Below are 24,288 nucleotides of genomic sequence, written 5' to 3' on the forward strand. Positions count from 1 at the left end.
GGCTGAGTGTGGCTGAGAGAAACATGCACCATGGTGACTGATCACACTCAGCTAACAGAATTCTCAAGTGGGTGCCCAACATGGCATCCTCCCTGTACCTCTCTGCCATTTTCACTCTACCTCCTCTGTCTTCAAATGCCACTTAGTCCTCAGCTGATCACTCTGTCCTGTATTACACTGAGAAAGTATAAAATGCTAGAAGGAATCTCTTCATTCTCCCATCATTAAAACTATAAGCCTACTTGCATCTGAACCCACCCCAATTCCGGTCTAAAGCCAACTCTGTCTTGAGCTATAGATCCCATCTTTCTTTCTCAAGATCTTTGCTCATGAAATTTTCTTATGATCGTCCCCTCTCCATCATAATTTTCCCTCTCCACAGGATCTTTCCCATCAGCACACATAAATGCTCTAGGAGCTCCCATCTCTTTAAAAGCAAAAATCAAAACAAAAATAAATTTAAAATTTTTTCTCCTTGATGCCCCTTCTCTCCAGTAGCTACTGCTCCAATTGCTTGCTCTCCAGCACAGCAAAATTTCTTTAGGAAGATCTCCCTATCCAGTGCTCTTACTTCTTCACCCTCATTCTCTCCATACCCCCTGCCCCCCGCACCCCACGTTGGGCTTCCATTATCAACACTCCACTAAAACTGCCTTGTCAAGATCTCCAGCACCCTTCACGTTGTTGAAGCCTGTGTCACTTCTCTGCCAATGTGTTGGCTGTACCAGCAGTGCTGGAATGGTTGGCTCAGTCTCATTGAAACGTTCTCTTCTCTTGGTTTCAAGGAAAACCATCTTCCTACTTTTCTTCTCTCTTTGTCTCTCTGACCGTCTCAGGCCCCTCTGTCGGTTTCAGTCAACCTCTAAATGTCATCATGTGTCGGGGCCTGGTCATTGTTCTCTATTCTCTAAACACGCTTTACCTGGATGATCTCATCAAGGCTTTAAAAACCATCTGCATGTCGATGCCTCCTACACTTGGTATCTTCAACTCTGACCTCTCCACTGAGCTACAGGCTCATATCTACTTGTCATCTCTTCTGGATATCTACCAGGCGTTTCAAAATTGACACAGGCAAAACAAGACTTTTGCTTTCTGTCCCCACCCTGATCTGATCTGTCCCATCTTCAAAACTGGCACCAGCACACACTCAGACTCCCAAGACTAGAAGGCCTCCCGGGTTCCCCCCTTTTTCTTCCAAGCCACATGAGATTCACCAAGTCCTGTAAATTCAACTCAATATGTCCACCTCCGTCCTTTCTTCTCCACATCCATGACTGCCACAGTCTCCTCCACGTGATTGGTCTCCCAATCCAAGCCTCCTCTTGTTCTCTACCAGCCATTCTACAACAGCCAGGGTGATCTTTGAAGATTTTAAATAAGGTCACGTCACTTTTCTATTGTAATTTGAATAAAACCTGGGTTCCTTGCCATGGCCAGAAATTCTGCAAAATTAGGGCTTCTCCCTGCCTCTCCGACCTCAGCTCTCCCCACTGCTCCTTTGAATCAGCCTTCATCCTGCTGTGGCAGGGCACCATGCCACCCTGGGGGAAGCTCTTCAGATCTTCCCTCTACTTAGAATATTCTCCCCCAGATTTCTGCCTATCTCAGCTTAAATACTTCCTCCTTCAAGAGGCATTCTCTGACCCCTCCAGGCTCTCCAAGCTCTCAGCTACATCACCATGATTTCTTTCCTGTATAGCACTTAGCCTCATTGAAATGATCTGTTTCCATTTTGAGCATTTGCTTGCTTGCTTGCTGGTTGTCTCTCCCTCCCCAACTAAGGTGGAAGCTCCATGAGAGCAGAGAACTTCTCTGTCATGTTCACCTCCATCTTGCCTGCATCTAGAACAGTGCCTGGCAGATTCATGGGTGTTCAATAAACAGCTGTTGAGTAAATGAACAAATGGAGACCAGGCAGTGGAAATAAAACAAAAACAGAATCTGACATGATCCCAGCCCCCAGGCACTCAAACATGGCATTCATAATGCAGTGTGTTAAGCACTTCCATAAATGCCAGGACCAATGCTGTGGGGCCCCATGAAAAGAGCGTGTGTGAGCGTGTGCGGGGGCAGACTTCTGGGGAAGCTGTGTCTTATGTCCTAGTTGAGACCTCTCGGATGGTAGGCCATGCAGGGGAGGGAGAGATAGAGGAGTGTGTCTTAGGCAGGGATACCTGGCCATGCAAAGGGCCAGAGGAGAGTGAGAGCACAGTGAGGGGTTCAGAGAACAGCACCTGCAGACTGCCTGGCCTGTCTGACTGGAGAAGGGGTGTCACTTCCTCCCTGGGCTGCTTGAAAAGGGGGAGGCAATCATCTGGATCCAGAGCATTCATTCCTTCATTTATTCCTTCAACACTAACCCCTGGGCTCTGACAACATGCTGGGACTTGCGCTAGGTGCTGGGGAGTCAGAAATGAAAGGGTTTGAGGCCTCTGTGGTTGAAGAATCCAAGCTGAGCTATGAAGGTAAAGGAAGTCTCCACCAAAGGCCACACCATGAGACCACAGCCACTCTACGGAGGGCACTTCTGGGTTCCTCTGCCACACACGTGCCTGGGCTTCAAGGCTGAAGCAGGGACACTCCTGCCAGCCCTGCAGGGACTTGTCCCTGAACCAGTCTCACTGCCCGTCTTTCTGTGTATGTGCTCACACACTGGCTTTTTACACACACACAGGTATACACAACACCTTTGCTCTGGTCACATGCACACACCCACACCTATCCTCATGCCCTCACACAGATGCCTGTGTCCTCACATAGGCGCCAACCTCACCCCAAGCAGTGAACCCAGTATGCAGATACTCAGCCCACACAAAGCACTCCAGCCCTCTGGAAGCTTCCATGCTACTTGGAAGGAGGACCACATGGGTTCCAGAAATGCTCCCTCCCCAAAACATTTATAATATTACAGATGAACCAGTACAAGGTAATGAAATCTGAACGACATGTATACTACAGGATGGGGTTCCTCAAGCAGGCTTCTTGGAAAAAGAGAATTTGAGCCAGGTCTTCAAGTAAGTCATAGGATGGTGAAAATGAATGGTAAAGAGGGTTTTTTGTGTGTATGTTTTTGTTTTTAGAGACACTGAATCAGGCTACAAAAAAAGATAATATATTGATTGACTCATGGAACTGAAAAGTCAGGGTTGTTCTGGCTTCAGGCAGTGTTGGATCCAGAGGCTTGGGTGATGTCAGCAGGGCTCTGTCTTTCTGTATTTCCCAAATGGATTCTCCCCCCAACATGGGAGGCCATACTGACCTCAGCAATTTCAGTTGATAGAGACTACCTTTGCCGAGAACTTGAGCAGAAAAAGCTTGGAGGACTCTCATTGGTCTTGTCTGAGTTCACATGCCCATTTCTGAGCCAATCCTAATGGTCAGAGATAATGGCTATGCCTGAGGCATGTATCTACTTCTCAAATAGGCCAGCCCTGTCCAAACCATGGAATATGTTTCTTAAGGGGAAAAGGGGCTCTGTTATCAGAAGTGGAGAATGGATACTAGACAGATAAATCAACAGAAGTCAAATACACCTTCCTTAAATATCAGTCCCTCCCTCCATTATAGCATTTTACACTTTTTAATGCTTCCACATAATTTATCCAATTTGCTAATCAGGAGATAATCTTGAGCCGGACATGGTTATCACCCACATTTTACTATATCAAGAACACTTCTGGACTTGACTGAACTTGATTTTTCTTTTCTGCTAATAGAGAATCAACATGGAGTCCCTTGAGCCATCTCCTGTATAAGGACAAATGACCTTGGAGCTCCAGTTAAAGCTTCCCTCAGAAGAGGGAGGTGGGGGAGGGGGGTGGCGGTGCCTGGGTGGCTCAGTTGGTTAAGCATTCTACTCTTGGTTTCAGCTCAGATCATGATCTCACAGTTTGTGAGTTCAAGCCCCACATCAGACTCCATGCTTGACAGTGCAGAGCCTGCTTGGAATTCTCTCTCTCCCTCTCTCTCTGCTCCTCCCCTACTCTCTCTCTCTCTCTCTCTGTCTCTCTCTCTGTCTCTCTCTCAAAAATAAATAAATAAACTTAAAAAAAAAACAAAACAAAAAGAAGAGGGAGGTGGGGGATTAGTTCTTGACACTGAATTTGAGGCACCTTTGGAACATCCCAGGGGAACAACCTAGGAAGCAGTTGGGTATAGGAGGCTGGAACCCCTGCAGTGGCCAGACACGCACTGCCATGCTCAAGACTTCTTTCAGCCTGTGCATTAAAGTGACCTGTCAAGGGGCACGTTCAGAGGACAGTGGAGTCAAGGCCCCAAGCCCAGGCAGGGTGTGTGGCTGGAGTGGGGAGGCTGTTGTGTAAAGGAGATCCATCCGGTCTTAGCATTTCCATGTCAGAAAGCCAAGATCAGCATGGGAGGCTCCCTAAGCCCAGTTGACAGGATCTATCCCTGTCATTACAGACCACCCCTCACTTCCCTCTTGGTGCCTCAGCTATCACCTCCATCACTCTGCAGGGCTGTGTAAGCTGGTTTCCAACGATGGTCTTCAATGACTCACACGCAGGCCATGAGGTAGTCTCTCCTCCACACTGAATCCAGGCTGGCCTGTGACACACTATTCAACAGAATGTGGCAGAAGTGATTCAGAGCCAGTTCCAGCCTTAGCCTTCAAGAGAAATAGCAACTTCTACTTCCTCTTTCTTAGAAGGTTTACTTTTGAGATCCCTGAGTCACCCTGTAAGATATCTGGCTACACTGTTGAAGGGACTGTGTGGAGAGGCCACGTAGAGAGGAAGAAGGCCCAGCTGACTCAGCATCTTTGTTCAGCCCGTGGGTGACTCCAGCCCCAGCCTTTATGTGAAGGTTCCTGCGTCAGAGACCCCCAAGCAAGACCAGCAGAAGAACCAGCTGGCTGAACCCAGTCAACCCACAGAATCACGAGAGAGAATTAAATAGTGGTTTTGCTAAAGCAACTGAGTTTTGGAGTGATTTGCAATCTCCTTTTGGGGAGACTGGCCAGTATTCCTGAGCCCGGTGCCCCCTTCTTCCCCGCCCCCAAGACCTAACAAGGTTAAGTCAGGTCTTGGTTAATGACAAGGCAAGTAATTATACTAATAATCTTTCCTAGCAGGCCAGCCAATTTTTAGGACAAGTATAGAAACGGATGCATACATGCTGTCAGACTCCAGCACTGAGCTTCCAAAAGTGACAAAACACCCAGTTCCCACAGGGCTGGAGACCAAGACAGGGGGACAGGCTGGCTAACCAGCTCCATGCCTGAGGGCTGGCCCAGAGAGGCAGATGGCAAGGGTCAGGTGCCACTCAGATGCCCTTGGGCGGCTCTGAGATGGAAGCTGTAGTGAAGGGGGAGGATGGCCGAGCCACCTCCCAGCCTGGCTGGCGGAGAAGCAGTCTACCTGAGTATAGCTCTGCTGTCTTGGCCATGGCTGGGTCTCTCCCAAATTGTCCCGCCACACCAGATCCAGTCCTTCCACTGTAGCCTCCATGCTGCGTCAGTCCTAGACCAGCTGTCTTCTGACTTCCATCTTTGCAGACCTGGACCCTGGCCCTGCAGCTGTGATCACTTCTCTGCTTTGGGAGTCTTTCCTTCTCTTTCTAAATCTAGAGGCTCACAGAGTCATTGTCATATGTGGCCTGTATTCACTGAAATGTGTCATGTGTGACTCTTGTCCCACTACTAAACCACGAGCTTCTAGAGAGCGGGTGCCATCCCTTCATTTTTCCCTCTAATACATTCATTCACTCAACAATCTACTATCTGCTGGTGTCTCTGTTTGGTGCATAAGGTGCAAAATATCGTCCTTGCCCTGGAGTCATGTTTAGCCTAGCTGGATAGACAAGCATGGATCTAGGCAGTTATTACACACTAATATAATGACAGAGTGAAGGTGTGGACATAATGAAGTGACAACACTGAGAAGTACCCAGGTCAGCCTTGGAGGAAGGAGGCCAACAGATAAGATTCACTCACGAGTACTGCGTGCCAGGCTCTGTTCTAAGCACTTCAATTATTTTTATTTAAGCTTTCATTATTTTGTTTTGTTTTGTTTTGTTTTGTTTTGTTTTGTTTTGTTTTTGTCTTCTTGATTTTATTTATTTTTATTTTTTTGATGTTTATTATTTTATTTTTTAAATTTTTTTATGCTTTACTATAGTATAGTATTTTAGTATTTATTATTTCGGTATTATTTTAGTTTAGTATAGTATATTATTTTAGTATATTTTAGTGTACAAGATTCAAAAGGTGCTAATGCCACACTATGAGCCTTCTCAGAGGAATGCATCCTTGCCCATATTTTGGGCCTTCCAGATACACTATATTTTATGAATAATACAAATCTGATGCACATGTGTACACACACATACACATTGCACACATATAGTTTTTATTTAAATGGTTGCACAATATTCTGCACAGGGGTTTTTAAAAATTTATTCAACATATCTTAGAGCTTATTTCATACCACTGTAGAGATACCTCATTGTTGGCTAATGACAGCACAATATCATAGTATTTCATTAAATGAATATACTATAATTTGTTTAACCAAACACCAATTAATGGCTTATAATGCTTTTTTTTCTAACTGTTCACTATTACACATCATGCTACAATGAATGACTGTGAACATGTTATTTTGAACAAGTGTCATATATTTACAGAATACTTTCATAGAAGTGGAATTGTTGGGTCAAGGGCAGGTGCGTTTAAAGTTCTGCCTTCCAGGGACGCCTGGGTGGCTCAGTCAGTTAAGCGTCTGACTTCGGCTCAGGTCATGATCTCGCAGTCTGTGAGTTCAAGCCCCGCGTCGGGCTCTGTGCTGACCCCTCAAAGCCTGGAGCCTGTTTCAGATTCTGTGTCTCCCTCTCTCTCCGACCCTCCCCCGTTCATGCTCTGTCTCTCTCTGTCTCAAAAATAAATAAACGTTAAAAAAATTAAAAAGAATAAAATAAAATTCTGCCTTCCAGGGGTGCCTGGGTGGCTCATGGGGCATCCGACTCTTGATCTTGGCTTGGGTCGTGGTCTCATGGTTTGTGGGTTCGAGCCCCACATCGGGCTCTGCACTGGCAGCGCTGAGCCTGCTTGGGATTCCTTCTCTCTGCCTCTCCTTCACTCGTGTGCACGCTCTCCCTCTCTCAAAATAAAAATAAACTTATAAATAAATAAATAAATAAATAAAATTCTGCCTTCCTTCTGACATTTAGTTCTTAAAGACACACCACTAAGCTTTACAAAGCTTTTCCTCTAATCTTCTGCTAGAACTCCCTTCTGCCAGGCCAGCAGAGGGGAAGAAAAGAAACAGCATTTCCTTTAAAATTTTTTCCTCTTTCCTTCTTTATCTTATAAATATAAATTTCATATGCAAATATTATATGTAAATTTCATATTTGTATATAAAATTCACATTTAACTTATAAATAGAATTGAATGGTACAATAACATTACTAATACAAATATGAAATATGCATAAATTTAAATATCAAATTCAGCAGGAGAGTATGCAGTCTGGAACATCTTGCAGCTGCCTTGGGACCACAGACCTGGGCCACGTGAGAAGGGAAGGCAGGAGATTTTGCCCCGCTTCCACATGATGTGGCAGGTGGTTGGGGAACAGGGGGACTGAGCGCAGGTGGAGGGGTTTTCCTGCAGGAGTGGAGGTTCATGGATGTGGCACCTGAGGGTTTGGGAGGGATTGACCAGGCAGATCAGCAATGGGGAAAGAGCCAGATGTTTGCAGAGGTGAGAAGCAGGAGGTTTTTCAATAACTGACATGGCTCAGAGCAACTGGGGCATCACATGTGAGGTTGGGTGGATGGAGCAAGGTGTGCCTACCACGGGCGCTGTGCTCTGTGATTAATTTGATTGATCCTCATCTTTCAGGTGAAGTGAGCAGGGTTTCGCCCAAGCAGTGATCACAGGTGTAAATGAAAAATCAGTTTCCTCCACTTGCTGTGCATCCCGCCCAGGGTTCAGACCTGTGAGACCCACCTCGGCTCCTCAACCTGGTTGCCCCAAAGGGCAATCACCTTTGGAGACCTGGCATCAGATAGGCCCCACAGGGCCACACCTAGGGCACCTCTGATGGCCAAGGACAAGCTGCCTCACCCTCGGCTCTGTGAGGAAGAAGGCTGAAGAGGAGACAGGGCGTGCTAGAACCCCTCCTGTGTACGTGGGTGTGTAAGGTTTTCACATGCTGGGCACACACGGGAAGCCAATAACCCTTTCCCAGCTGGGCCCTCAGGAACGTTCTTCAGCATTTGCTCTTCCTCCAAAGTCAGTGCCTTATCTCAAGTGGCCCCTCACCTGGGTGAGGCATGAAGGGAAAGATGAGACTAGCAGGAGAGGACTCTGCCCTCTGTTGTGTCTCTCTTTTCTAGGACTTAGAAGGCCCTTGGTGACCCTGGAATGCCTCCCCCGTCCCCTACCTCACCTACTCTGGGCTCCAGACACAATGTCCCTCAGCCATGGGACACAAGATGCCATGGCTCACACCTGAGCCCCTCCGGCTGCTGTGACAAATTCCCACAGACATGGTGGCTCAAAACAGCACAGATGGATTATCCCTCAGAAGTCAGAAGTCCAAAAATGGGTGTTCAGAGGCTAAAATCAAGATGTTCCTTCTGGAAGCTCTAAGCAGGAATCTATTTCCATACTTCAAAATGCCACCTCCTTCCTTGGCCCAGAGCCCCTTCCTCCACCTTCAAAGCCAACAGGGGAACATCTTCCCATCTCCTTTCTGATCTCTGTTTCTGTATCACATCTTCTCTCTCTAAGGCTGACTCTCCTGCCTCCCTCTTATAAGGGATCCTTATGATTGCATTTAGGGCCAGCCCGGATAATCCGGGATAATCTTTCCATCTCAAGATCCCTAATTTAATTACATCTGCAAAGTCCCTTTCACTTTGTGAAGTGGCACATTCACAGGCTTCAGGGATTAGGACGTGGACATCTTTGGGACTCTTTACCCTGCCAGTCAGAGATCACTCTGAGCCGTGGCATATACAAGCCGCCCTGCACTGTGACAGGCAGAATAATGGCTGACTGAGAGGTCACTCTGAGGCTCAGATCCAGGCCGCGCCCATGCAGGGGGCTGCATCTGCCCAGAGGGGGCACTTTTGTCTAATTCACACAAAGGTACCATATGGGCCAGCAGAGGCCCTGTCTAAAACACCCACCCCCTTCTATCCCTCCCTCCGCCTGACCAAGAGCTGTTCGTTCTTCAAGACTCAGCTCAGTCTAGGACATTTCTCTAACTTTCCCCTGTGGTTCCCCCACACTCTTCACTGGGCCAGCCACACCTTCTCTGGGCTTCCACTTTAACCTGTACTTTCCATATCTTGGCACTGACCACAGGACATTGAGAGTATCTGTCTATAAGCCTGCCTGGGCAAGATCTGAGCCAGGGACCAGAAGCTTTGCTGGCTCCCCACTGTTCCCCAGACCCTGTCATCCTTATTCCCAGGGCAGACGCCCCTTCTAGTGTCTTCCACCCTCCCTAGTACAGGCCTCTGATAGTGCTACAGAGTCCCCATGAGGAAAGTGGACAGAAAGCAGAGGAGGTCCTTGCCTCAGAGGGCTCTTAGCCCCAGGAGAGCCCACCTCCCAAACAGAGAACCCCAGAGCAGACTGTGAGCAGGCTGAGGTCCTGATGCCAGGGGAGCCCAGCCCGTGGCTGAAGGGACATCAGCCAGAGAGGTGGGAAAAGCTCAGGGAGGCTGCCTGGAGGAGGCAATCTCCAGGAAGGGGAGAGGAAGGACCAGAGGAGGGACAGGGATGCAGGGTAAATAAAAGATGAGCTTTCCCAGCCTCCACTTTCCACAGAGGCCCAGAGAAGGAAAGATCTTGCCCAAGGTCACCCAGTGAGCCTACAGCAGAGCCAGACAGGAGCCCTGGTGTCCTAGCTCCCAGCCCCGTGTTATGCCAGAGAACACCTTTGTTCCTTCCTCCTCTGACCCTCCTCAGCTCCAGCCAGCACTGCCTGACTTAACCTACTTGGGAACCATCCTCTGCTTCCACACAGAGAATGGGCACCTCACACGTCTTCCCAGGTCTCCACTTGAGCCCCTCTTCTGGGCTACAAAATCCCCCTGTTTCTCTCCCCTCCCTTCATCCCACCTCCAGGTCCTCCTTTCTCTCCATTTTTGTCTTTCCCTGGTCAGTCTGTCTCTCTTCTTGACCCTCCGTCCATCATGGAAGTTCCAGATGAATCTGAGTAGACTCAGACTGGAAGGATCTCCAAACTCATGAGCTCCCCCAGAAGGTTGGATCTGTGCTGAAACTGGGGTGGGGGGCAGCTGTCCCTGACAGAGAAGGGTGCAGGGTAGAAGCAGAGAGCCAGGGTTAGAAGTAAAATCGAGTGCTTCCTCCATGGCCACTCCCTACCTCCCTGCACCCCACACCCCGATACTGTTAGCACGCCAAGCCAGACCCGTTCCCTGGCTGGACTGTGGAGAGTGTCTGGGGCAGACAGACCTTTGCATTATAAAAATCCAGGGTTGGGGCGCCTGGGTGGCTCAAGCCCATTAAGCATCCAGCTTCAGCTCAGGTCATGATCTCACAGTTCGTGGGTCCGAGCCCCCCGTCAGGCTCTGTGCTGACAGCTCGGAGCCTGGAGCCTGCCTTGGATCCTGTGTCTCCCTCTCTCTCTGCCCCTCCCCCACTTGCTGTCCCTCTCAAAAATAAATATACATACACACATACATACATACATACATACATACATACATATCCAGGGTTGTTTTCTACTGCCACAAATTTCCCCAAATCTGGAGAGTTTCACATAGCCACTTGACCCAGTTGGGGCAGAAAAGTTGAAGGGGACCAGTCAGGGCAAGAGCCCAGTCAGGGGGCTATGGCTGCCATTCTCAAAAGAGATGATGAGGCAGGCCTAAATACAGGAGGTGGGGCTGGCAAGAGGGAGCTGGCTGAACTTGGCCACTAGAGGACCATGGGCTGAAGGCAAAGGAAGAGGCAGAGAGGTAGTGTGTGGCCCAGGATGTGGGTTTGGGAGTTGGGGGAAGTTTCCCAGTGAGAACATTAACAGAAGGGGCTACCTGCCATATCTCCATTCACAGCTGTCTTTGTTTGGGGTACCCCATTAGCAGAGCCTAAGATAGTTGGGTTCAACTAGTTTATTGGGACTGTGATTCCAAGATGTGGGGTGGTTTGGGAGGGCTGGTTACTGCCTTAGGCACCTGGGGCCCAGCTTCACAGGGGACCCTCTGGGGAATGTGTGGAACATGCCTTAGCCTCATCCTGCTGGAGGAAGAGTCTGGGCATCTCTCCAGAAACAACTTGTCCCTCAGTGTTGAGGGTGGCCCTGGGGAGCATCAGCCACCATCCACTTCCAGGGGGTGCCTGGTTTTTGTAGCTGTAAAGGCAACCTTCGGGGAAAGAAGCAGACAGCAGCTGAGGCAAATGCTGGGGCGGGGCCCGAGCAAGGTGCCTGCAGTGTCCACCACAGCTGTGCCGGAATCAGGCAGGCCCAGACGCTGTGGCCTGGCACTCACAAGTGTCAGCCCACACCCGCTGCTCCTCTGGAAGGACAGCCCTGCCGGGAGCTCCCTGCTGCCTGGGGTGTGGGAGCGCTCTGCTGTCTGGAACCGTGGAGCCCACTGATGGCCTCTCTCAGGGGACGAGAGGGATCTGGTCCGGATGACGAGGGACGGAAAGTGGGAAGGCCAGAAGGCTCAGAAGGATCGGGGGTGTAGCCTGGACCCCAGGGTCGGGAGAGGGCCTCGGAGGGTGCTGGGAGGGGTGGGGGGAGCTTCCAAGCAACACAGGGTGGGGGCAGGTTGATGTGTGGGAGGAGAGGGCCGGGGGAAAAACTCCCATGCTCAGGACATGCCTGGGGGGCTTGTGTAAGACAAATATGCGAGGGTTTCAGTTTAAAGTGTCAGCTTAAACGTACGCTAGTTTCGCTTTTCCCCCAAATCTCGCTCAAACAGCAAGAGAGGGGAAGGGTGAGGAAAACTAAAGAGGAAATAGCCACAGCCAGACCTGGGAAGCTGGCCGATGAGCTGTAACTGATCCAACCCACAGAGAAAGGCTGTTGCTCAGCCGGTGGTGGGGACAGTGTGGCACCAAGCCCACCAAGCCAGTAGGGGTCAGAGGGCTCAGAAGCCGGGTAGGAAACCTCTGCAGGTGGAGGGGAAAGAGGGAGTTACAACGGGGGGGATTGGTTGGAAGTTGTTTAAGGAACAATCAGATCCCTAGACCCCTTTCCTCTCCCCCCCATCCTGCTGGGGATTAGGTACAGTTTGGGGGGCACTAAAGAGAAGGTGGGAAAATTGGGGGATCCTGCACATATTGTGACCATACCCCCAGCACTCCCTCTGCTCCAAGCACCCCAAATGCTGGACGATACCGCTTTTCCTCTAGGCAGGAGGCTAGGAGAGTCTTCTCTGAAAAGTCTGGCCTGCTCAAGAGGAAAACCTTAGTACTGATATTTGGCGATGTTCTGACAAAGGGTCCACCCAGATCTCTCTCCAACAAAGGCCATGTTTGGCAAGCCCCACCCTAGAACGACTTTTAAAAATGAATGTTCCGAGAACAAAAATAAAACACTGTTGGAAATTTAAGACATGATAGCAGCCATAAAGAGGTTTGGAGGACAAAGTTGGAAGAAAAAGTTGAGGAATTTTCCTAGAAATAAGAATGGGGAAAAAAAAAGACACAGAAATGGAAAGTAGGAGAGCAAAGATTTCAAGCAATGGAGGATTAGTCCAGGGAATCCAATGTCACGTGACAGAGAGAAAGAAGAGTCCGGGGAGAAGGTGAACACAGACCCACACCAGGCACACCTCTGCAGCATTTCACACAACCAGGGCCCTAGGCAGGCTTCTGTAAGTCGTAAGGGGTGGCAGACCACAGGCCACGTGCCAAGGATAAGGAATCAGGATGGCTTTGGTTGTCTCATCAGCAGGACTGGGACACAAGGAGACAATGAAGGAATAGCCGAGATGGTAGAGGAAATGCTCTCTAATCTAGAACCCTCCATCAGGACAAATGACCAATAATGCATGAGAATAAAGACAATTCTAGATGGGTGATATCACAATCCCTCCGAGGCAATATTTTTCGCGAAACTACTGGACCATGTGCCCCAAAACTTAGAGTACGCTGAGGGGAAAAGAAAGGATACAGCAGAGCTGACCTAGAGAGGAGGAGACAGACAGTCACCCACCGCCCCCCCCCTCCCCGGATGATGGTGCAGGAAGACGGGGCTTCAGGGATGTGGATGACGCAGGAGCAGGGGAGACTCAGGCAAGATGGACGTGCAGAAGGCTGTCCCACCACCAGCAAGCCCACTGGCACCAGGCTGTCTCGCCATCCTGAGGACAGAGGCCTGGCTGAGCCTGGCCCAAATCTGCCCTGCCCTGGGCTTGCCTTGACCAGGTACTGGGGAAGTGCATGCCCTCCTGTCCTGGCCTGTGGCCGCCCCACAGGACTTTCTGGTTTACCCTGCTCCTGAGAACAGTGTGTGGGCTGTAGGGAACTTGTAACGAATGGAAAAGTGTAAAGCAGCTCACTCTTCTGCCAGATGTCCTGCATGTGGCCCACACCCCAGCCCTACCAGATGCCTTCGCTCAGGGCCTTGTCCAGCAATGTCCCCAGAAAGGGATTTTGTAAATTGTTGGCACTTCAGAAGCCACACAGTGGCCCAAGGACTCTATTCTGCTTATCTTCTCTATCTTCAACTAACACCGGCAGCCTTTCCCTTAGATGTCTGGTCTGTGTTTACCACTCTGATTTTCAAGTCTGGCTCTGTCTGCCCCTCTCCCACACCTGATCCAGATCCGTTCTTCACCCTTCTCCACCCCACTCCAAGCCCAGGAGCTGACCTTTACAGTCACCTGGATGGGATCCCTCATGCCCCGGCTCTCTGGTGTCCAGTCAGGTCCAGCCAATGGAAGCAGCAGCAGGTGTGGAGGAAGGAGGAGAGTGAGGCCAAGCAGACTGGCCCTGGTCCCTTCTGGCCCCATTTCAGGAGGCTATTTACCATGAGTTCAAGGCCCCAGAGGGGGGCCCTGTCTCAGGGCTATAGCTCTCCCCCTGGGTTCTGGGAACCACTCCCTTCTCTTGACCCCTCAGGTCTAGGAGTAGTAATGGCTCCCCACTGTCACCAGCCCCGTCTTCCCTTAACTCCATTCACACCTTGTAAACCGTCCCTTCATTAATCTCTCCCCAGTTCCCCTGGTTGTGTGCTGTGTCCTGCCAGGGTGCTGATGGAGACAAGCGCCAAACACTCCACTGTCTGGAAGGACACAGAAAATCTAGCGAGAGGACTGGGGGTGGGAGTACGGTATGACCAGGGAATAGCACACAAAGGTACAGGTAATGCTACAGGTAACACGCACACGAATGCTCATCTTATGATTGTTGTTCGGATTGTATCTACCCATTTTACACGCTCTTCGGAATGTATGAAATACTTCACAATACAGATGATTTGCAAGGGCACATGGGAGTCTTCTGGAGGCACTGTCCTATTTCTGGTCTTGGGTGATAGTCACATAGGTGTTCACTTTAAAATAACTTGTTAAGGGGCGGCTGGGTGGCTCAGACGGTTAAGTGTCCAACTCTTGGTTTTAGCCTATGTCCTGATCTCATGGTTCGTGAGATCGAGCCCCGCGTCAAGCCCCCCACAGGGCCCACACACACAGCATGGAAGCCTGCTTGGAATTCTTTCTCTCTCTCTCCCTCTCTCTCTGCCCCTCCCCTGCTTGCTTTTTTTCTCTCAAAGTAAATAAACTTTAAAAATAAATAAATAATGAGCATAAAAATAAAATAACTTGTTAAAACGTGTATTTATGCTTTATGTGTTTTTCTATGTGTGGGACGTATTTCACCATAAAAATTTTTAAGAAGAAAAGAGATTGTCTACCATGCTGTTTTGTGATGTCATCTCCCCTTTTTTCCTAAATTTCATTAAGTTCTGCTACACAGCCTGTGTTGGTGGTCTCAGCCTGTGTTATGGTGGCCCTTTGGGGAACAGAGGACCCCAGAGGGAGAGGGGAGTCTCCCCAGGAATGACACAATGCAGACAAGGAGGAGACGGGGATGGTATGGACTTCAAGCAGAAGCAGAACACTGGAGACAGACCAGAGTAAACCTCCTTGTCACCAAGACTTCTCCATGACATTGGAGGAGAGACATCTTAGGGTCTTAACCTTATCCTTGATAGGGACTCAAGCCAATGTATTTAAATATCACAGAAAAGGGTAATCCCATAATCTTGGAGAATTTGGAGGCACCCTAAGAACTCAAAGATGGGTTACACAGGAGCAAATAAGATGGTGGAAAGGGTTAATAACTGTTAGTATTGGCTGGGATTCCTCCTCTGTCCCCTTCTGGGGTGAGTTTTTCCAAAAATGCTGCGGCCTTTGGGGGACAAAAGGTAAACCAGTCAGGGATCCTAGTTGCAAAACAACACAGTCTACACTAATGAGACTATGCAGAAAAGTAAGTTATTAAAAGATATTATGAGGCTCACAGAACCCCCAGGAGGCCAGAGTCAGACTTGGCTGCCATGAAGCCAAGAACAATACAACCAACCCACAAAACAGGAGCTGCCCAGAGAAGACAAAATGGCGCCACCACACCATACATAGCCCTGCTTTAGGCATGGTCCCAGAAATTGCCACTGCTGCCCAGAAGAGCCAGATGCCTCCACTACCGTGCTTTCCAGTGGAGGACCCCTACAAGTCCCATTCAGGGACATGAAAACAGCAGAGCCTGGTCATAGTACCTCCCCTCAGCAGGCAGAGGAGCAAGTTCTGGCTTCGACCTTAACCGGGAAGGACTCACCATATGGAAAATTCTCCAGACATAGGAAGCGTGTGCAAAAGATGCAGGAAGGCCACAGACATGACAAACGCTACTGGAAGGGTAGAGGGGGGCTATTGGGTGGAGGTAGTTATTTTCATGCCCAAGGCAGCAGCCAGGAAAACAGGAGTGAGGAGAGTTGGGCTGCCCATTGACTCTAGGCTCCCGATCCTCAGGTCCTGCCTGGCTTCAAGCTCCTACCTTGGGACCAGGCCTCCGAGACCACCCTAGCTGTTCCATGTCCCTGCTGCCCTGCCCACCTTTCATTCACCTGGTGTCTCCTTTCCCCCAGGAACCAGGACCACAGCCTTGGTCTTACCATCTTCCAACCCACCCCACTGCCCACACCCCACTTACCTGTGTCCTCCCAACCCCTGACCGAGGGACCAGAGACTGAAGACAGCTGTGTTGGAGCAGCTGATGGAGGCTGTGGCACAGATCCAGAGAAAGGCTTTCTGTATGCCGCATGGCATTTTGAGTCTGAAGGCAAATCTCTGAGACATCCAGCACAACTGGTCCCTGCTAGGAGGTCTGGGGGCAAGTGCAGCCAGAGTTTTGGGAACATCTGTGGCCTGACGGGCAGGAAACAGCCTTAAATGACAACCGAAGGGCATTGCCGGGCCAAGATGTGCACAAAGCCTTCGGGAAGTAGGCACTGCTTCCCTGAGGTCTATCTGTTCCTGTGGCATCCCAGTCCTAGGGGCTGGGGGCTCTGGTGTAACAACAGGGAGTCAGAGCCCAGAGCAGAAAAGGGAGGCTTGGTAGGGAGTGGGGGGAGGGGAAGGGAAGAAGAGAAGGCTCCCTTCTAGGATGCCCTAGTGTTTGAGAACTTCCAGAGGAACATTCCGGAAATAGGAGAGGTAGGAGTCACCTGTGCCTTTTTAACTCTGGCCAGTCGGTGAAAGAAATGCCTTGCACGTCCCGAGCTCTGAGACCGGTGCTAGGGGATGTGGAAGAGAGGGGGCCGGCTCTGTCCTCCTGTGCGTCTGCTTCCAGGGGGGCCCCCGCGGCCCACCACCGCACGACACGTGTTCCCGTGGACAGATTGGGGTGTTGGCAGCCTGTTCGCCTTCCCGTGGCCCTCAGGCTGAGGCGGGGCCGACCTCCTCCCTCGCTCCGCTCCGTGGATGTGGTGCCCCCGGGCCAGGCTGCGGAGGCCGAGGCGCTGGCGTGGGCCACACAGAGGCAGCCCTTCAGAGAGGCGGAGGCAGCGGGAATGAACTCATGTTTTCCTCAGCTCAGGCGCCCTGATCGTAAAACCGGGACGCTGAGCAAATGGCCCCAGGTGCGCGCTCTCCCAGTTTCACTGGGATAATAGTCAGGAGCTGCAATAGGGCTGACCTGGTTTCGATGGAGTAGCTCTTGCTCCGGCCCAGCCTGCCTCTGCAGCTCCTCCCCACCTGCCCCCTCTCCACCTGCTGTCTGGTGGGGACCAGGTCCTCGTTGCAGCCCCGGGGAGCCCTGGCAGGAGAGCAAAGCCCCTTCCTCAGACAGGCTCCACCAGGAGAGGCCCGGAGTGTCCAGAGAGTGGAGGGCCAGTGCCTTGTGCCTCCCTCGAGGGTCCTCTCACTTTCAGTTTCTTTGAGTCACTGATCACTCCACAGAGATCTAGAATCAGATGGGACAGCACTCTTGTCCTCTGTCTCTAAAACTGCTTCCTTTCACAGATGGGGAAACTGAGGCTCAGAAAGGAGAGGGGAGCAATCACAGTCAGATAGTGGCAGAGCCGAGACTGCTCAGATTTCTGAACCTCCGGCCCCATTCCTGTCCCCCTGCCCCTATGGAGCAGCATGAAAAGAATCATAAGCTGAGCAGAGAACTTCAGGAGGTGCTCCCAGGCTGCCTCGGGTGAGGCTCTCAGACCCACGTGAAGTGGCCTCGCTCCTCAGACTCCCTGGGACAGGCAGGAACCTGGCGGTAGAGCGGGAAGGCCCATGTGTCCCCTGTCCTTTGTGCTCAGCTCCTCCAAAGCTGCCGCCCACCCCACTTCAGAGCTCACCTCAGGCACCCCAGGGCAGTCAGGAGCGCTCTCCGCTCGCTCTCAGGAGATAGGAGAACTTCCCGCCCTCCTCTGCAGGCCCTGGAGGCAGACAGCCTTCCTACCAGCAGTTACATGGGACTCTGAGAAGGGTCCTTACCAACCTCAGAGTGTCTGCACCTGCCTCCCTGACCCTGCAGGTCTCACGGCCTCTGACCTCCCAAACTCCCAGGACAACCCTACCTCACCCCTGTCAGGGAGACTGTGGGGAAGTGGCAGCTTTGGAGGCCCACAAACTGAGGAGACCCGAATCCTAACTGGCCCCAATGGTTCTGTGAGTGAGTCTGCTCAAGCAGTCAAGTGAGAACAGAGCCCTCCCCACATGGCTTCAGTGAGGACTGGAGATGCTCGAAGAGAACGGGCTCTTAAATCACAGTGGCTGTTATTGCTAAAGATGCCTAGGAAGTCCCTTCAACACCCAACCTTCGAGTTCCTGAGTTCCCACCCTTCCTGGGGTCCTGTGGTGCTGTGAGGTCGGGCTCTAGCTGCCCTCCCACCCGCCCCATTTGGGCAGGGTGACAGAGTGAAGAGAGGCCCTTGGTGTCACACACACACACACACACACACACACACAACCTCCCTGCGGTGTCAGCCATCATCTACAAAAATGGGAAAACGGAACACTCATCAGCTCACGAACAGACAGTGACTCTCAGTAACAGAAAGGAACAAAACAGTAAAGTACCCCAACAACACAGGTGAATAGCAAGAGCATTAACCAAAAATTTAGCAGCTGAATGAAAGAAGACTGGGGCACCTGGGTGGCTCAGACGGTTAAGCATCTGGCTCTTGGTTTCAGCTCAGGTCAGGACCTCACAGGTTCAGTTCGTGGGATTGAGCTCTGAGTCAGGGTCTGTGCTGGAGTTGGCTCGCTCTCTCTCTCTCTCTCTCATACACACACACACACACACTCTCTCTCTCTTAAAATAAATAAACTTAAAAAATAAATAAATGGAAGAAGACTAACACAAAACGCTACATATGCAGTTATATGTATATGAACTCCAGAAAAGACAAAACTATAACTCTAGAAAGCCATTTAGTGGAAGCCTCAGGGGGGAAGGAGAAGTTGGAGACTGACTAGAAGAGGGCATGGGGGGATTTTGTGGGGAGATACTCAGTATCTTGTTTGGTGATAGGTATATGGCTATTTCCATTTGGTGGAACTTCTTAAACTATAGGCTTAAACTGGGTGAATCTTGCTATGTGTAAGCTATGCCTCAATAAAGCAAGAGCTCTTTCAGCTTGGAAAACGTGGTCTGGGATGCACCCTCACTTTGCCTGGCCATACACTCAAGGAACAATTTCTCCACTTAGACAACCCTTAGGAAGCATCTAGTACTTAACAGAAATAAGACACTAAGTGACCAGGGAAGATGAGGGAGGACTTGAAGAAATACAAAACTAGGGCATCATAGAACAGTTGACCTTCAATAGACCCTACATATAGATGGACTCAAGCCTTGGTGCATTGATGCCCTGCTTTTCTGCCTGAATCACAACTTCGATCCCTTGTCTGATATCCTCATTCCTCCTTGCTCTGCCTGAGAGAACCTCATCCATCTTTCATGAGGAATAAAAAACTATCCTTTCATGAGTGAGACACTATTCTGTCTCCCCAGAGCCAGCGTGGCTTGCTTGAGTCACCAGCCCGAGACACAGTGGCATCTCTCTCCTCAGCCTGTTCCTGAGGCTTCTCCAGGCCAGCAGGGCCACGTGGACCTGCTGTCCCTGAGGTCTGGCCACATTCCTGCCCTCTGCAGCTGCCAACTCCGACCTGATCTCTCCTCCTCTGCCTTCCCTGCCCGGAATGACAGCATCTTCTAGCAACTTTCGCTTTGGAGTGTTGGGTTCCCAACACTAAAGTCAACTCTTGAGTGTGGAAGCCTTGTCCTAGCTGCTGCCAGTTTCACAAAGGCCCAGCGTGGGACAGGCATGGGATACCCTACCGATGCTTGAGAAAAATGTCCGTGTTCATCAGAGCCATCATTAATTCTGTTCTTCACTACTCGCCCTGTGTAGGAGAGAAGGCGAGCTCCATCTAACTGAAGCCCAGAGAGAATTTATTGGGCCACAGATCTGAAAAGACCTGACCCTTTTCGTTAGGTTTTGAAATAGCTAGATTCCCTCCCTGCTCTCCTCCCTGCCCCTCCTGTCCCCAAAGTCTCTCTGTCTCCAAGTATCCCATATATATGGGGTATTTTAGCCGCAAAACAAAAGAACAAAACATAATAAAACTCATGCAAACGGACACTGCGGGCTGAGGAACTTCAAAGCACGGCCTATATTTTGTCTGTTAGTTTCAGCTGGGAGCGTACTTTGCTTCTGCTTGACTGTCCTTGTATTCTCACAGTGCCCAGCTCGGGGCCAGGCACAGGGCCACCCCTCGAGGAAGGACGTGACTCAGTCCGGGTGAGGTCAGAGAGGGAAGGGGAAGGGGTCAGGGATGGGTCAAGTCTGGGGGCTGCTACAGGAAGAAGGTCCTTCAGGGCTGTTAATTCTCACTCCTGGCCTTTCTGCACATGAGGCCCCAGAGCAGGACCAAAGCCCTGTCCTCCTCCCAGACTTCCGCATGTCCAATCAGCATATGCCATAGCGGCTAGGGCTGGATCGGAGTCCTGGTCAGCATCAGCCAGGCTGATGCCAATTAAGACCCAGGAATCCCCTGCCCCTAACCCTGGGCTCAGATCAAAAGACCCTGGCCCTCAGATGAGGGGCTCCAGACCATAAATCTGAAGGAGCTGGGCCTCCAGCTAATAAGCTGTCCTGGCTCAGACCAGAGCAGGATCCTGGATCCTGTTTCATTCTGGGAAAAGCCAGCCTAGAGCAAGGGGGGGCAGAGGGGCCCTCGACTCCAGAGGCCTCCATCCCCCCTACAGCACCAGCTTGCTCAGTAAAACCTGCACTGAGTGTCCTAAAGGGTACTTGAGAATTGCAGTCATCCCCTGGGCAGCTCTGCCCCATGGGGCCTCAAGAGCGGCTCTCAGTGCCCATTGTCTGCCCCCACAAGAATTTTAACTGCAAACATCTGGGTGCAGGAGACTCCGGAAGAGCCAATGTCTTTACTGCCTTTGATTCCCTTCATACAGAGGGCTTTTTAAATTTTAATTTGAGGTGACCTTTGACCTGAGTTCCCATTCCCATAGATTCCAGATATTTCCTGTGACCTCAGATAACCTCCCAAACCAGCCCCCACCTGACCAGAAGCCCCTTCTAAGGGGCACTGCCTCCCCGAGCCATGGTCCACTTGGAGTCCCCCCTCCCCACCACACATACATACCTCTGGTTGCCTCCCAGTACCTTCTTTTCTCTCGAGAGCCGAAGATGCCTGTGCACCTACCAAACATCTCCCCAGGGTTCTGGACCCAGCTCAGCCCAGCCCCCAGGAATTCAGGACGAAAGCACCTTTGGTCTCTTGCCTTCCTGATTTTCGGTAACAGCAACAATAAACCATGGGTGCAGCACCTGCCCTGTGTCAGGGAACCTGGTCATTCCAGAACAATTGCTCTGAACTTATGGATGAGGAAGCCAATAATGGAAAAGAAAAGGGACATGAAGAGCACAAGTGTGTGGCAGAGCTGGAGCCCTGAGCAAGGTTTGGGAGCCATGAGCCAGGGCCTTCGGGAGGGAAGCTCAAGCTGCAGGCCACAAGGCCGATCAGTCTTGGAGCTGCTGGAGCATGAGTGCTTCCACCTGGTCTGTGAGCCTGAGAGCCTGACATACTGTCACCGGATGTGGTCCACCCGTCTCCACATAGTGACAAGCACAGCAAAGCCCCAGGGGTCTCAGCAAAAGCTGCAAAGGGCTGAGAAGGGACAAAGGGAAGAGGGATGGGCAGGAGCAGGGCCAGTCAGACCCTCAGCCTCCGATGCTCTCTCCAAGTAGCTTTTGGACTAAACTGGAGAGATGCCTTCCTGTCAGTCCCCACCATGTGCCCTGCGTTGTGCTAAGCTGTGCAGGAGGCTGTAAGGGGGGCGGGGGGGAGGGGGCTCCTGGTCTCTGCCTTTGAGGCGCTGGCAGAGGAACAGGGACACACACACGTAAAGAGACCCCAGGACTGGAGCGTAGAGTGAAGAGGGTCAGGCAGGCCCCTTGCAAGTAAGACTTCCCAGCAGGGCCTGGCTATGCGGAGGCCTCCTGTTAAGTCCCCACACAGAGCTGGGTCAGGGCTCCAGCAGCCATCACTGCCTCAAAGATCCAGCCAGCGCCATGGAGTGGCCCATGGGCCTAGCACCCTGGGCCAGAGGCTGCATGGCACCATCCGGCCGCCTCACTGGCCCCAGTGCTCAGCCCCACAGCCAGCTCCAGCCTCCTCACCAGCAGTTTGACCACATGACTCCTCGTTAAAACCTGCCCTGGCACCCCATCCCCTCCTTTTCATGCCCAGTGACTCACGCTGCCTTCCCAGGCCCAGCTCACCGCAGCTGACATCACCTTCACCCCACCCCTTTCCAGCAAACCCTCTTTTCCTCTGATCCACCTTCTCCTCAGAGTCAAGAATGCGAGAGCTGGGATGGGTCTTAGGGAGAATCTGGGGCAGTCTCCCTTTAGAGTCGGGGGGACCTGGGACCTTGAGAAGGATACCAGTTTATTCCAGTTCACAGGCGGTAATGCATTTTGAACCTGGCTCTTCCACCAAAAGAGGCTGATTTGGGGCTCCCCCCAGGACGTCAGGGGAAAGAATCACTGCTCTCTCAGTCACTAAGCTCATAGCCCTTACACCCAGCCAGGAAGGCCTGGAACCAGGGTCCAGACGCCCCAGGGTCCATGGCTGCCCCTGGGCACAGAGGCACCAGGAGCAGCAGGAGATCAAAGGGTCACCCTGGCCTGAACCACTGCCCAAAGTGGGGAGTGGCCACTTCTTCAGAGAGATCAGTTGCTTCAAAGTAGAGAATAGAAGGAACAGGTGTAAGATCCTACCAGGAAGAGGAGATTGAGTGCAGCCTCACAAAGGCCTGGAGAAATGCTGTAAAGGGACCCTCCAAGGACCCGGAGCTGACAAGGAGAAGAAGACAGGAGCCAAAGGTCTGCCAGCCCCCAGAGCATGCCTTGTGTTTCAGGAGGTAAGCACAGCCTGGGGAGCGGTGCTTTTCAGAGTATGGTCACTGGCCCCCCAGCAGCAGCCTCGCGTGGGAACTTGTTAGAAATACAAAATGCAAATCCGCCAGCTCTGCCCCAGACCTACTAAATCAGACACATGGAGGTGGGCCCAGTAAGCTTTCCAGATGATTTGGATACATGCTCAAGTTTGATCTTCTTCCTGCCATAAAGAATAGCAAAAGCAGGAGGGCACCTTTTGGGATGAGCACTGGGTGTTATATGGAAACCAATAAATTTCATATTAAATTCAATAAATTTCATATTAAAAAAAAAAGAATAGCAAAAGCGATTAGTGGGTCTGGTACCTGGTCAGTACCTGCCAGTCCTGGCCCCAGTGGGCCTCACCGAACCTCCTGCAAGCCCACCCTGCTTGCCCTTGCTGTGATCAGGCAGGACTTCTGCAGGCAGGATGTTCCAGAGGGGTCTGGAAAGAGTCTCACTGCCAGAGATGTGCCCCGAAGGCCAGGGTGAGCCTGAGGCACATCCTCCAGCCATTTGCCTGCATTGTTGCCACTGTCCACACAAATAGGATGCTGCCTCAGTTTCCCCGACTCAAACTCCAACTCACTATTGGCCTTAGAACTCTGCCCTGGACCTCAGCCTACTTCACTGGGTCATGCCATGCATGGGGCTGGTCTCCTCACGGGTGCCACATCCTGCTCCTTTATCCCCAGTGCTGGCTGAGGTGGTTGGTGGACAAACAGCCATCCATAACTGTGCTGCGGGCTGCTGCCCGGGGCCCCCATGTACGACTGCACAGGCCACTTACTGAGCAAGGGCAGCTGTCTGAAGGAGTCAACAGAGGGGTAAAATCCAGCCCACACTGCATTTACCCATGTCTCCTCATGCAAGGTGGCATCCATCCAGTCGGGGCACCTTTTTCTAATTTGCACAAATGCATTATATGGGCTAGTGTTTGAGCATCACACCTCCCTTCCCCAAGGTCCCTTGCTCTGAGCTGGACACTCCCTTGCCTCCTCCATGCCTGTACCAGCTGGACCTGTACCGTCTCCACATGTCCACATCAGCTAGAACCCAGCCCTCCCAAACTGGCCGTGACTGCTGGTGTCACACATGCTAGAACTCTTCTCTCTGTGGAGCCTTTTGGCTGGATCAGCTGTCCTACCTTTTGTCTTCTCACTGTCTGTCCTCACTGACCCTTCTGTCATGTTGAAGAGGACATAATCAAGGGCGCCTGGGTGGCTCAGTCAGTTAAGTGTCCGACTCTTGGTTTCAGCTCAGGTTGTGATGTCATGGATTCGTGAGTTCAAGCCTTGAGTCGGGCTCTGCACTGGCAGCACAGAGCCTGCTTGGGATTCTCCATCACCCTCTCTCT

This window comes from Neofelis nebulosa, chromosome 9 (assembly GCF_028018385.1).
Source record: "Neofelis nebulosa isolate mNeoNeb1 chromosome 9, mNeoNeb1.pri, whole genome shotgun sequence".
In the NCBI taxonomy this organism is placed as follows: Eukaryota; Metazoa; Chordata; class Mammalia; order Carnivora; family Felidae; genus Neofelis; species Neofelis nebulosa.